At 36.4% G+C, this 16103-nt stretch overlaps 1 protein-coding gene across 5 annotated transcripts in view; it reads right to left on the reverse strand.

Annotated features, from left to right (window-relative positions):
* Window positions 1–16103, reverse strand: part of SLC44A5 (solute carrier family 44 member 5) — a 395909-nt gene that overhangs the window by 362366 nt on the left and 17440 nt on the right. For 2 of the 5 annotated variants that reach the window (XM_082686573.1, XM_082686572.1), the window contains exon 2: window positions 2980–3047. The exons of the other annotated variants lie outside the window; for them this stretch is intronic. The gene's annotated coding sequence lies outside the window, so the exon portion shown is untranslated. The remainder of the gene's footprint in view (window positions 1–2979; window positions 3048–16103) is intronic. 5 annotated transcript variants of the gene reach the window in all.

Below are 16103 nucleotides of genomic sequence, written 5' to 3' on the forward strand. Positions count from 1 at the left end.
ATCTACCACACACAATAACAAAAGAATGGTGAGGGAGCCATAAGTGGGCATAAATTTTCAACAGATTCTTGGGAGACAGAAAGAAGATGGAAAGCTAGTGACTGAAACATAAACACAGCCCAGAATACACAGGGAGAAATGTTTAAGCCCAGGAAAAGTGAGGAGGAAAGCTCAGTCTGGGGCTCAATCTACTTTGTGGTATCCCAGTCTCAGAATCGAGACTCAGAGGTTGAGAATGAAACATAGGGCGGAAAATAAATTAACTGTAAGTCTTTTTGCAGGGAGTAGCAAACTGTAGCCTACCACCTGCTTTTGTATATCCAGTGAGCTAAGATAGTTTTTACTTTTTTAAAGCATTGCTTTAAAAAAAAAAAAAAAAAAAAAAGACTATCTGACAGAAACTGTATGTAATCCATAGAGTCTAAATATTACCACCAGGTCATTACAGAAAACACTTACTGACTCTCAGTTTATAGAACAGTCAATTGTCATACAAGCCCTTCCCCCACCTCAGGAATTAAGACTGCCTGAAGTCAGACACTTAACCCTACACAAAAAATCTGAGCTATCTTCTCTGATCATTTTACCTCCTGAGTGCCCTTCCTCAAGAAGTTAATTTGAGGATGTAAGCCAGAGAGAAAACATACTACCCAAGAAACAGAATGTTATTCAGAGAAAGAAAATAAGACTCAGGACCCTAGAGAGGAGTCCGTATAGACAGGACCCAAAAGACACAGTGTCCCAGGAGGGATGAAAAAGAGGGAACTGAATGGATTGAGAACTCTGAAAAAGATAAGGATATGATAAAGTCTATTGGTCGAATGTTTAACGAGTTCATTCTTCCTGGGATTTGAAACTAAGAACATTCTGCACTGAGTGGCAGAGAAGTCCCAACATAAGACCCACAGGGAAGGAAGTGTTAATACCATCTCACTATATAGACTCCACAGTAAATAATATTTATCTGGTCATGCTAATGAAAATGTTATTTATTGACTTGAAAGATTGGGAAGTGGAAGGTGAAAAGAAATGGGAGTATGTTTATCTTATAAAGTGAGTAGTTAAGAGCACTGTCTACAGTCAATGGAATAGGAAAGGAAGATTTAATTATGCTTTTCAAGTATGAAAGGTGATCTGTATGGAAACAGACTACTGATTATTATATGTACAAATAGGACAATAAGGAGGTGAAAAGCAGTTCAGTCCTAATCTACCATATCAAGAAGGAAACAAAATTTGTAAAAAATTAAATAAATCAATGATCATATGGATTCCTTTACCAGTGGAGCATAAGGAATAACATGGAGGACATTAGAAGGAAAGGAAAAGTGAATTGGGGGAAATCAGAGGGGGAGACAAACCATGAAAGACTGTGGACTCCGAGAAACAAACTAAACAAACTGAAGGTCTTGGAGCGGAAGGGGGTAGCAGGTTAGGTGAGCCTGGTTGTGGGTATTAAGGAAGGCATGTATTGCATCGAGCACTGTGTTTGGTGCTTAAACAATGAATCTTGGAACATTGAAAAAATAAAATAAAAAAATTTTTTAAAAGTCAGTGAAAGAAAGAAAAAAATAAATTGATAGTGGTGTGTGTATCTACTTAACAAAACATATTTCTTCATATATATATATATATCTCCACAATATTGAGCCACCTCCTTCCCTACCCACAGGGATGACCAGCTTTAAAACATTTCTGTTTTGACCCTTCTAGTAGTTACTTACCACTGCATCTCTGAGATATTGTAACTTTTTGTAAATTCTTCTGTATTGTTGGACTTTCTTTAACCACATGAATTTATTATTTCAATAAAATCTAATGTTTATCAATGTATGGAGAAATGACAATATTCCTCACAGTGTTCCCCTCACAGATAATGTAAAATGAATGTGTTTAAAGGTTGCTGAGTCTCATTCTGACAACTAAAGGTGACACGAGAGGAGTGGCCCCACCCCAAAAGAGCCCTAGGTCTACAAATGATGCAGGTTAATTTTGTGAAACAAACAGGGGCCACCCTAATAAATATTATGTAAATTAGCACAAAAAAAAAAAGAAAGAAAGAAATGAGGTTATCATTCAAGCAATGAAGCCAGGAAAAAAGTTTCCTTCCACTTCCTATGAGAATACTCGCTGCTTTGAGAACCATGTCCATGTTGTCCCTACACTGAGATTCAAACAGAGTGCCTACATCTTCTATCTACATTCAATATTTACAGTAAAGATACTTACGCACCCCATGCACTGGTGCACCCAAAGCATCAGCAAACACAGCAAATCGAGACAATGTCAGCAAAAGTCTCAACTCATTTCAGTCTCAGCTGAATAAGCTTCATGAGGAGGCATTTGGAAAAAGCTAACAAGCAGAGAAACCAGAACACGTCCGAACTAGCACCCTTGATTACACCTAGAAGTAAACAGCAGAACTAGAGGACAAGAACAATGTCCTCCTGGTAAGAAGTCGGGCTTCACTCATTTTCTAAGTTTCATTTTCAAAAGTTGTCCCAGGTGGACTGTGTTGCAGCAAACTAATCTCAAGGAAGCCTGGACAGAAAATATACGTTGATATTGTTTAGTAAGTGATCTAAACGGTGTACACCTGGCTTTGGTGTACCTGACTGAAGCAAGAATATCCTAATAGTAAGTTATTATCTGTGACTGAATTCGAGAACTTTTCTTCTTCTGTACAACCTGAAATTTATGCAGTTTTAAATAACAGATAAACAGATAAATCTTGGTGAAATATTGAAAATAATAAATATTCCTGATATTAAACTATGACCTAGCAATGCTGATAAAGCAAACTGTTTAATAACAGAAAGAGCAGAAACAGATCTGGCTCTTAGGCAAAACTGTGGGATAAGGAACCTTCAGTGACCCAGCTCTACCAGAGCTCCTCACTCCTACAAACACCCCACAAACCATACCTGCACCCTTCGAAATCAGCCCAGTGTGGCTACTACCTTGTAAAACACAACTCACCTGAATGAGGCTCTGTCCTCTCCTAGACCCAGGCATTAGCAGAAGCATTAAGCCCACAGCGTGGGTATCTATGTAACATAAGAAAATTACTTAAACAATAAAAGCTACAGAAAGAGGGGTGCCTGCGTGGCACAGTTAGTTAAGTATCTGGCTTTTGGTTTCTGGTTCAGGTAGTGATCTCAGGGTCAGGAGACGGGAGTCCCACATCCACTCCATTTGCAGGGCAGAGTCTGCTTGAGTGTCTCTCTCCCTCTCCCTCTGCCTCTCCCTGCTCTAAAATAAACTTTAAAATCTTAAAAAGAAAAAAAAAAAGATACAGAAGGAGAAGGACTGATTATGCTTTTATGAATATTTATAGGGAACATGTCTGAGAACTAATAGGAGTCAAACACAAAATGCAGCACTACACATGCCTTTGGGGTGATAAACAAGGACAGTGAAGAAAGAGGGAAGTCTTAGGGAAAGGGACTCCAAAAAGTGTAGTCCAGGAAAGAAAGATGCCATTACTCCCATTTTCTAGAGGACATTTATGACACATTAAAATGCTTATTAAAGTTTCTATAAGTAAAAATCCAAAAATCATATTCTTTCCCTAAAACTAGTTCACTTCTGCACCCAACACATTTTTAATAATTAATCAAGCTTAACTCCAAGCCATACATAGCTTCACTACAGTATAAGCTTAAATTCCCTCAATTATTTACATTGTTTCACTAAGTGCTTCCAGACACATGTATTTTTATTTGTAGGTATGAAATATAATGAGTTCAGACTTTAATGCTTTGGTTTAATCATGCAATAACACAGCATACCATGTAGGAAAGAAAAAATTTAGCTTTTTATAATATTGTACTTACTGTGATGGGACCAACTGCCAAGTGACAAATGATTCATATTATTGACTACGCACTACATTTGTTTTGATTAGTGAATGTATTGCTGAATAGTTAATGGCATGTCAGCCATTCATTTACAAATACATGTTTCCAAGGATATCATGCCAAGATATAAAACATTTCCTAAGAGCTAGTACAAAACTTAGCCGACAACATAAGTAATCCTTTAAAAACTAAAATTTTTCCACTCCACAAGTTTTTGTACAAATTATATAGAGTATAGTCCACATTAAGGCTATCTTACTTAATACAGAGGCTATATATTAAAATGGTAATAATTTTTTTTGCTGAATTATGCACAAAGCAACACAAGTAAGGCTTGTGTAGAGAGATGAGCTTACAAAAGGAAGCCTAAGCAACTGCCATGTGGTAAGCTGGACAATGATGAGCACATTGAGCCAAATGGAACCATAAAGATATACTACGCCTGAACAATGCCGTTAGCTATGGACATCTAGGCAATCAGAATGTTGTGTCAACCAACATTCAAGAGGTAATCAGGAATCACGGGAGTTTCTCTGAAGCTAAGATAGTGGAAAGCTTGAGATTAAGAGGCAAACAGTATCAGATACAAACAGTACCAGAAATAGAGTAATCAAAATAGGAACTGTTGCCACATTTCTTTACAGTTATGCAGTATGGAAAACCCTTTCCCACTCCAGCTAAAGAGATACAGAGAACTAGCTCTCTAGGATAAAGATTAAGAGAGAGAGATAGATATAGACCCAAACACAGACATAGATAGAGCCATCTATACTGCCAGATGCCCCGGATCTCAGGTGGTAGGACTTTTTTTTTTTTTTTAAGATTTTATTTAGTTCCATCCACATCGTTGCAAATGGCAAAATTTCATTTCTTTTGATGGCTGCATAGTATTCCATTATATATATATATATATATATATATACATATATATATACATATATATGTATATATATATATATATATCACATCTTCTTTATCCATTCATTTATTGATGGACATCTAGGTTCTTTCCATAATTTGGCTATTGTGGACACTGCTGCTATAAACATTCGGGTGCACGTGCCCCTTTGGATCACTACATTCATATCTTTAGGGTAAATATGCTTAGTGAAATAAGTCCATCAGAGAAAGACAATTATCATATGATCTCCCTGGTATGAGGAATTTGAGAGGCAAAGTGGGAGGTTTTTGGGGGGGTTGGGAAGGAAAAAATGAAACAAGATGGGATCAGGAGGGAGACAAACTGTAAGAGACACTCAGTCTCACAAAACAAACTGAGGGCTCCCAGGGAGAGAGGGGTAGGGAGAGGGTGGTTGGGTTATAGACATTGGGGAGGGTATGTGCTATGATGAGTGCTGGGAAGTGTATAAGCCTAACGATTCACAAACCTGTACCCCTGGGGCTAAAAATACATTATATGTTCATTTTTTTAAAGTAATAAAGATTTTATTTATTTATTTATTTATTTCAGAAAGAGAAAGAGAGCACATGTGAACAGGAGGAGGGGCAGAAGGAGAAGCAGACTCCCTGCTGAGAGGAGAGCCCTAATGCAGGACCCCGGGATCGGACGGCAGATGCTTAACTGACTCAACCACCCAGGCGCCCTAATGGTAGGACTTCATCATGTCATGATTTTATAGAACACAACATGATGATCCTCATTTCTAAATTCTTTAGATGTAGACACCTCAGTGTTTAAAATCAAAAGCTGTGGTGTCAGACTGCCTGGGTTTCAAGCCTTCCTGTGTGAATAAAGAGAAGTTAATCTTTCTAGACTGATGCTTTGTAGAAAAGGGACAACAATACTAACTACCTCATAGAACTGTAGTAGTGAGGATTCATTTCTACTTGCATAGCTAACAAGCATCTCAAATTCACTGTGTCCATTCACTATGCCCAATATGAATCACTGATCTTCCTCTTCCAAACCAGCTCTTTCCATAGTCTTCATATCTCCACCATAGTTTTCTTTTTCCATTGCACAGGACAAAAGCCTTGAGTCATACCTGATGCTTCTTTTCCTCTCGGGCACCACATCCTATTGGCTCTATCTTCCAAACACATCCAGAATCCAGCCACTTCTCACTTCACTCCCCATTACAGAATTCCATTCCAAGAACCATAATCTCTGCTTAGAGACCTCCAACAGCTTCCCAATTGACTTCCTCTTCTGATTTTTGCTCCCCATAGTCTATTCTCATCATAGCAGTTAGAGGAATCTTGTTAGAATGTAAGCCAGGTTGTATCACTTCACTGCTCAAACCTTTCATATAGCCTCTAAAATAAAAGCATAAGCCTGGGCTCCAGTTGGGCAACACTTTGGGTTTCCACTCAGGTCACTATCTCAGGGTCACGGGACAGAGCTCTGTGCTCGGTACAGAGTCAGCTTATGTTTCTCTCTTACACTCCCTCTGCCCCTCTCTCCACCTCTAAAATAAACAAATCCTTAAAAGAAAGTAAAATGAAAGTGCAAGTCTAAATGATCAGTTCCGTCATTTCTCCTTAACTTCATCTCCAGTTAGTCTCCTCCTTGCTTGCTCTGTTCCCACTTCATGGGCTTCTCTGATATACTGGGAATGAATGTGCAAAACTACTTCCTCCTCTAGGCTTTGCACCTGTTCCTCTTTCTCGGCCTTTCTTCTTCCAACTATCCAGATGTCTTCAGCACCTATTTCGAGTCTTTGCTCAAATGTCATGGTTTTAATGGGGGCCTTCCCTGACTAAACTTCTTTAAATTAAAGAATTCCCAGGATTCCTGGGTGGCTCAGACCCTCAACTCAGGCCATGATCCCAGGGTCCTGATATCGAGTCCCACATTGGGCTCCTTGCTCAGCAGGGAGCCTGCTTCTCTCTCTGCCTCTGCCTTCCACTCTGCCTGCTTGTGTGCACTCTTTCTCTCTCTCTCTCTGACAAATAAATAAAATCTTTTAAAAAAAATTCCCACATTCACTTACACACCCTTTCTTCCTTTACTCCTTTTTTTTAAAACCACAAAACTTATCACCATATAACACATGATGTTTTACTTATTAGTTTTAATTATTACGTGTCTTCTCCCACTACAATATAAATCCCCAGAGGGCAGAGGTTTTGTTTTTTTTTTTTTAATTATCTGGTGGTATATATCCCCCAGAGTCTAAACTAATACCCATCACAGAGACATTTCCCAATAAATATTTATTAAATAATTGAATAAGTTAATAAGTACAAAACATCTAAAAATGTCTGATACATATTAAGTATATACTAAGTATTAGCTATTATTTATTCAGTGTATTCATTTATATAATGACTTCTAGTTTCTTAAGTCTCCTCAGTATATACTTTGATCATAGATTATTTTAGCTTCAAAGCATTTTATTGTTCCTTAATGTTTGGGGTTATTTTTTGTCTTCAATATGCAATTAATCTAACATTAAAAACTCTTGATCATAAAGGTCCAACGACATTCCCTACAAGGATGATCAGTTAAAAATTAGCTTTTAATAGCCATTAAATACATATTTTATCTCTTTAAATAGTCTCTAAATACATTTTCCCTAAGTATATTTTATGTAAGGAGAATTACAAAAAGTCCTAGTCCTAGATACATAATTTGTATATTATATATTATATGTAACATATAATATATAATTTTAATTTATTTAATTTAAATAAATTAAATTTAATTTTAATTATTTAATTTAATATATATTATATATATTATATATATATTTATATATAAAAGTCCTAGATACATAATTTGTATATATTTCTCTATTCATTTTCTATGATTTCTTAAGTGTTATCAGCTAAATGAGTTTAAACAATTAGTTAAATCGGGCTCCTTGCTCTGCAGGGAGCCTGCTTCTCCGTCTGACTCTGCCTTCCACTCTGTCTGCCTGTGCTCGCTCTCGCTCGCTCTCTCTGACAAATAAATAAAATCTTTAAAAAAAAAAAACAATTAGTTAAAAGAATTTTATGGAAGCACTGAAATAAATTACATAAAGAGCAAAGAAAACAATCTAGCATACCATTATCTTCTTCTATCATTCTCGTTGCTTCTTTTTAAATTCCATACAAAACAGGATCATAAGTCAAAAATATGAATAGTACTCAGGTGGCTGTTTGGAAACCAACACAGCTAGAGCTCTCTGAGTTAGCATCTCTCCATAGCAACAGCACAAGGATAGCAAGTGTTCATAGTAGATATTCTGCCTCACTATTAGAAAACCTTGATTGTTTTTGCATAACTTTGCTGGCCTAGGCATTTTGTTGTAATACAATTTTTGCCAAATCACTTACTAATTTAAAATATACATAGGTGCCTAGCCTAGCTGGCTCTGTTGGTAGAGCATGTGACTTTTGATCTCAGGGTTGGAGTTCAAGCTCCACATTGGGCATGGAAACTTTTCAGCAAAAAAAAAAAAAGAAAGAAAAAAGAAGCGGCGCCTGGGTGGCTCAGTGGGTTAAAGCCTCTGCCTTTGGCTCAGGTCATGATTCCAGGCTCCTGGGATTGAGCCCCACATCAGGCTCTCTGCCCAGCAGGGAGCCTGCTTCCTCCTCTCTCTCTGCCAGCTTCTCTGCCTACTTGTGATCTCTGTCTGTCAAATAAATAAATAAAATCTAAAAAAAAAAAAAAAAAGAAAAAAAAAGAAAATAAATAAATAAATCCCAACTTATGTTTTATATATATAGATATATAATAACCTTTAATTAACCCAAGATTTTACATATTAAATGTCTCATTCTTTCTCCCTCCTAACCAATAATATAGGTATATTGTGCCATATATATTTTTGCAAAGTACTTTAAGTTTTAAAAAAATCTATGTTGCCAAATTTCAGCACTTGAAATATAAAAACATTGGCATACAAAATCTACCCTGTGAACTAAAATTGGACATATTATCATAAGTATTCTCATCAATAAAAGTATTCTTGATTAAAAACTGGGATCTTTGGGCTTTAAATGCTTATTATAAACCACAGAGTTAAAATCTGCAGTTTAAACCCTGAAGGTAGGGATTTCAATCAGGAAATGAAATGGACTCTGAATTATGACCCTTAATTTACCAGGAAAGAGGTGGTTGTAATCAGGAGAGTGTCACACTTGGAAAACTACCGAAAGTAATTCAGTCTTTGCAACTGTACTCACATTACATAAGCATCTATTGCTAAAACGTTAAAAGTAGAGTCTTATTCAGACACTTCCCAAAATAATACACAATAACAACAACAAAACTACCCACAGCATAGAGTAAAGTGATTATATTTCTAGGGTCAAAAGATGCTGATCTAAATCTCAGATATACTACTTTTATTATAAGATGCAAAAAAAAAAAAAAAAGCAAAATCTGAAGTTAAGCTTTAAAGAATACTTATGGACAGTTGTAGGATCTATGAGCCTAGACAATAGGAAGCAAAATTTGCAGCATCTTAAACAACAAATTATCACCCTGTAAAATAAAGAGGGTGAGCTTCTCATATGACTGGCTCTAAAACTTGCAATTTGAGAGTCAGATGCAAGTATTTATGTTTTCTTACATCATCTCTATTGTCTATAGTCTATATAGTCTCTATAGTCTGTATAGTCCATAGTCTTCTGCTCATGGAGAAGAAACGGGATAAGCACTAGATAACCAGGCTTATTAGAAGAAAGGACCATGACACCCTAGAGTTATACTGCTTAAGAATTCATTGGCTCTAGAGAGAATAACGTGTTAGGATCAGTAACTTAATATATTTCAGAGACTACTTTTTTTTTTTTTTAAATCAAAACCTAAAATACAAGATTAGTGCCTAAGGGGAGAAAAAAGTTTTTCTCAGATACCTACTACCTGTGATGCCTAGCTCTGGGTACATGTCAAAAAGTTAGAAATAGCCTAAGGCACTGGAAGTTTTAAAAACAAAGGGTATTATTCAACTTCGCCCATTTAAAACTTAGACAGGCCAGACCCTGAAGGCTGATGAAAACAGCCACATTCACCATATAATGACTCCAATGATTTAATTCTCTCATTACCTAGAGAGACCATTAGCATTAGTAGTAGTCTGAGGCTTAAAACAGAAATTGGAGGGGAAAGTAGCACTTTATATTACAATGTATGATCAAGTTTTCCAAAACCAAAGTTCATTGTCTAAAAATTGGTCATGAAATCTACCTGCTAAAATTGTTCCATGGTGTATCTTGGCTTTAAAGAAATGGATCTAGCTGAATGAATGAACTGGCCTATATTCAAAAAGCTTGAGTCATTTTGGTCCACTGGCACAAAATAATAAAAATGCCAACTAGTTAATACCACTATTAGGACCAACAATTTAAAAGCTGCATTGTCAGCAATGAAGAATGTAATTTCAAAATTTGTAATGAAAACTCTCCTCTAATAACTCATAAAAATGATGTATATGGGATATAATCATACAGGAAAGGTAGACAGTATTCCAAAAATAATATTTGCGCTCCACTTATATACAAAAGCATACTTGGAGCTGAAAAATTATTCTTGGCCACAACCCATTAAAAAGTCACACACACAGACACCACACACCAAAAAGGTATGGATTTTTGAAGTTTGAAGGTATCATGGAAATGATCTAATTCAGCCTCTCCTTTAAATGAAGTGTTCCTATACATTCTAAATTGTTTATAATTCAGAAAGCAGAATCCTCTTCCATCTTTTTCTTTTCCTTATAAGCTATCGGTTAGAGAAAGAGGACCTTCATTATCCATTATTTCATGAACTCGAGCGAGCTTCATTTTTCTCTCATCACTTCATCCAAACACTCTCCATCGGGTCTCCCTTCCTCTACTCTTGACAGCGTCCCTTTCAGAAATCTTTTCATAATAGTTTCGCTATTTAAATGAATCTTTCTTCTGAATAGACCAGAGACAGATACCCAGATTGGTGATCTGACCCCTTTTCAGTAATTCCTGTTGGGTTGTGTCTAGCACCTCTTTTTTGAAGTAGGGAGGTAACTCTCACCCAGTGTCCTAAGTTTTGCATTCTCAAGTATTTAAAACAACAGAACATCTACCATTCCTTATGTTGTTATAGATGTAACAGATGTTACAGATGTTATAGATGTGATTTCGAATAAAACTATGTTATGACGTTGTCTTTCTGAATTGCCACCCAACTGCCTCAAAAGGAGAAATCCAAAATAAGAGGCTGAAGGCCCTCACTTGAAATGGCTCTGTTCCTTAGAAACTGTCCTTTTATTGAACTGTTCTGTGATTCAGCCCAGGTGGAAAGGGCATAAGGCAAAGGTAATTAAAAGGCCGATAGAAAGAGCAGCACATTATCCTAATTACATTCTTCCTGGTGTAAATAAACCCATCTGCTTCAGTCGCTACATTAATAAACTAGCCCAGGTATCTATCAACTAAAATAAAAAATCTGGACCATAATAAAATTGACAAATGTATCCTGCATTAGCAATGAATTAGGACTATCAGTATTATCTATTAGTAAACTTAAAAAGCTACAGTCTTGGGGCGCCCGGGTGGCTCAGTGGGTTAAGCGGCTGCCTTCCGCTCAGGTCATCATTCCAGGGTCCTGAGATGGAGCCCCGCATCGGGCTCCCTACTCAGCAGAGAGCCTGCTTTTCTATCTCCCCCTCTCCCTGCCGCTCTGCTTACTTATGCTCTCTCTCTAGCTCTCAGTCAAATAAACAAATAAAATATTAAAAAAAAAAAAGCTACAGTCTGCATATTTAGAAGATGGATGATTCACAAATGTTTTCTTTAAGATTTGGGAAAATAAGATCCAACTATAAACACTACATTAGTTTTATTTTGTTTACAATTTCTAAGTAAACTTCGTGATCAGGAAAGTAAACTATCCTGTAAATATCATGTAACTAGCTTCCTTATTCTAATTTTGTACATAAAATTGCCATTAGATAGAATTGGGGAAAAAGCTGAAATCCAGACTCAGAAAATCCACATTCACACTCTTGGCCCCGAAACTTACTGGCTGCATAATTTTAGACAAATCACTTACTCTTACTCAGCCTTGGTTTCCAATTTATAACAGCAATGATAACAACAGTGGGATGCTTTGTCATGGAACTGTAAACCACTTTGCAAATATTAGCTTTCTCTCTCAAAAAAAAAATTTTTTTTCTGTTAGATCACATAAGAAGAATTTACTTGAATGACTAGTAGCACAGTCTTTGGAGTCAGACAGTCTCAGCAATTACTCAAGGTCAGTAGGTATTTGCTGAGCAAATAATGAAATATTTGTTCAACCTCATCCTATGTCAGAATTCCAGTCAAATTGTGTATCATCTCCAAACTTCAATTTTCATGTATGTAAAATATACAATAAGAATACCTACTTCAGTGATTCTCAATCACAGCACAAATGAGGAACTCTAGTCTCTGACTCAGTAGGTCTGAGGCAAGGTCTAGACAAATAGTATTTGTATGCTTCACACGTATTTGGAAAATAACACAGAAGTGAGAGCCACTAAGCTTCTTCTCAAAGCTATGGTGAAGATTAAATGAGGAGATGCATACAGATACTTAATTAAGAACACATACTTAATTCATATAAGTATATAGATCATATTCTGCTTTTTTTTTTAAGATTTTATTTATTTATTTGACAGACAGAGATCACAAGTAGACAGAGAGGCAGGCAGAGAGAGAGGAGGAAGCAAGCTCCCTGCCGAGCAGAAAGCTCGATGGGGGCCCGATCCTAGGACCCTGAGATCATGATCTAAGCCAAAGGCAGAGGTTTAACCCACTGAGCCACCCAGGCGCCCCTCACATCCTGCTTTTTAAAACATTATTTTATGCATATTTATAAAAATATTTTATATAACATATGAGATAATCAGTGAATTATTAAAGCAGTGCTTCTCAAACTTTGGCGTGAGTCTAGTGGGATGTCAGGTAACGTGTAAGAACAGATTGCTGGGTCCTACCCCCAGAGTTTCCAATTCAGTAGGCTTGAGGTGGGACCCAAGAATTTGCATTTCTAGCTGGTTCCCAGATGCCACTGATGCAGCTGTCCAAGTCATGACACTTGGAGAAAATACTGCGTTAGAGAAACATTAATCACATCCGAAAATTATGTCTGTATAAAATGAAAACAAACAATAGTCAGGAAATACAGTATCAAAATTTTATAGTTTCAATGTCAGCGAATTTAACTGTTTGATGATCTGAAATACAGTCTTATATGATGACACCTTTCTCAACAAAGCCTCAGAAGACTCCTAGGGTGAATGGGAAGGTCACATCTTTGCAGTCCCATTGCAATTTGTATCAATTTGCCAGGTGTCGTTGCACTTAGCTTTGTAGGGAAATGAACTGGTAAAGCATTACTTTTTCCATTTAGTAGACAGCAAGGTCCTTGGAGGTAGAGATCAGGTCATACTTATCTATGTACCCTCAGAGCCCAGCACAGTGCCTGCAGACACTCAATAAAATGCTTAATGAATGAATGGAAACTCACTTGGCATAGAGTAATTTTGTGATTTTTTTTTTTAATTGTAGTCTCATGGTAACCCCACGGTAAAGTTTAGAGGTATACAGACAACCATCTCCCTGTCATACCTCTTTCATTAGAGCAGAGGTTCTCAAAGGAGGTAAACTCTCCTACCACCCTCCTAAACAAAAGTTTGGCCTAAACCAAAGAAATAATACCAATAGCAACAATTGGCAAGCATATAACAGTTTGTTTTACCAACAGACTTTGTAACCTGGGGCTCTATCACAAAGTTAGTTAGTGGTAGATTAGAAGAAAAAAAAATAGTCTCACTCTGAGTCAAACACTCTTTTTTTAAGATTTCCTTCTTTACTCTTAGCCACCTGGTCTATTATCTAATCTGAACCTCATCAGTAGTTGCTTCACCTCTGACAGCTCACTTTCTGTACTGAGGCAAGATGATGGCCTATGTCAGGAGAGCCCTTCCCTTCAGATGGTATTTTGATAATTAGCTTATTTTTATGACTTTTTCTTCAGCTATGTGGCTCAGTTCTTTTTTTTTTTTTTAAGATTTTATTTATTTATTTAAGAAAGAGACAGTGAGAGAGAGCATGAGAGGGGAGAGGTCAGAGAGAGAAGCAGACTCTGTGGAGCGGGAGCCTGACATGGGGCTTGATCCCAGGACCCTGAGATGTGGGATTATTCTTTCTAGAATAAGATATCTGATCCCCATATCGACTCCATAATGTTTTTCTTATTTAAATATATATATATATATATATATATATATATATATATATATATACATTTATTTCCTCAATAATACATACAATTAAAATGGTTTGATAAATGCTGTAACAAGTGAAAGCCTAAGGAGGTATAGAGGGACTTAAAGCATGAGTAAGCAGAATTAAAGCACCTTTTTTCTACTTTCTTGTATTGTGTGTGCATGTGCACGCACACAAACACCACTCTAATTCCAGTCCATAAATGAAAGACCTCTGTTGCCCTACCTGCCATGTCATCTACAGACAATAGAGCCAATTCCAGAGCACGTGGTGAAAGCAACATTGAACTAAAGTCATTTTAATCTAGACTTGCCTAAGTTCTGGCTGTGTAACTTGGGAAAGTAATCTTTACCTCTCTGAGCCAAAGTTTATTTATCCAAAATGAAGTTAAGCGAACCCATTGGTAGAATCTTCCATTTTTAACACAGCCTGGAGTTTTAACTCTAATGATCTCTAACTATGTATCATAACTTGCTAATCAGAAATTGATTGAAAACTATCTTAAAATTTTAGACTTTAATATTGATGAGTATTTCAAGGTACATTATTTTAAAAATATGCTGAGCCCTAGTCACATGAATTTCACAATCAATACTAAAGAAGGTAAGAAAAACTGACATCACAAATGGAAATACATCAGCTTTTAAAAAATTGAAATGAAAAATGAAGTTCTAAAAGGGAAAAAAGAACATGTTTAAATATAGCATAAGAGTGTCTAAGTCAGATCTAAATGTCATTAGTGTCTTCAAATGAAATGTTAAAAGAATTCTCATTTGTATCATAGTATCTGACTATCTACAGAGTAGAAAAATAACAAGATTAAAAGTTAGGAAAGCTGAACCTCAGTATGAATAATATCCCATTTGCAGGTAAACCTTTTAAAAAACTGTCCATATGTCACAAATAAACTGACATTCAAAGTTATAATGAAATCATCCAGTGCTATGTAAATTGATAATAAGCAACAAAAATTCTTTGGTGAAAGTGCTTTCTTTATCTTTAGAAATGGGGAAAATACTATCTACAAATTTTCTCTCCCTCCTGAAGATTAATGAGCTAACAATTAAAAGGTTTCATACCTTGGAGGAAAGCTAACAAGGCAACAGATATTGGCAGGTCATATGGTACCTTTTTCTTTTAAATCATATTAATAAGAAAAGAAAGATTAAAATCACAATGTCAAATAATAACAACCTTCACATCAAGTTAGTTTTTCAAGATATAATATTTAGCTCCAGATCTTACCAAAACGTATATAGTTAAATACAAATAGATAAATTAATTTGACAATCCTTAAAATTATACTTGGTATTAAATAGCTGTGGTTTTTAATGAAACCATTTTCAATAAATTACTTTTTATTAACCAAGACTAACCCAAAATAAGAAAATAATTATACCAAAGGAAGGAAGGAAAGAAGGGCGGGAGGATGAGAGGCAGGGAAGAGAAAAAAATATCTCTCCAGGTATTTCAAAAATAATTCCAGAGTAATGGGATTTAAAGACTCCAAATGTGGAAAAGTCATTTATTAGAAACTGAAGAGTATCTCTAGGTGACAGTGATATATCCTCTGGAAAAGATACTGCCTAAGGGCAGCCTTTCATGCCTTGTTCACCACTCTCATCCCATTGCCTACATTTTTAAATCAGAATTTTTCTGTCTAAACATACCTGACTTCAGTGTTTCAAAAACATCTCAAAGGCCCTGACACAGAAGTTATTTATTCCCTGTAGATCATGAAACCAACTTTTTATGCAATAAGTTTTTCTGCAGACGAGTTCAACAGTTCCCTCTTTTAAGTCTTAAAGGAATAAAAAGAGTAGGGGCACCTGGGTGGCTCAGTCGGTTAAGCATCTGCCTTTGGCTCAGGTTGTGATCTGAGGGGTCCTGGGATGAGCCCCTCATAGGGCTCCCTGCTCAACAAAGGAGTCTGCTTCTCCCTCTGCCTCTGCCCCTCCCCCTGCTCATGCCCTCTCTTTCTCTCTCAAATAAATAAAATAGAAAGAAAGAAAGACAGACAGACAGACAGTAACAGCT

This window comes from Mustela nivalis (genome assembly GCF_964662115.1).
Source record: "Mustela nivalis genome assembly, chromosome: 10".
NCBI lineage: Eukaryota > Metazoa > Chordata > Mammalia > Carnivora > Mustelidae > Mustela > Mustela nivalis.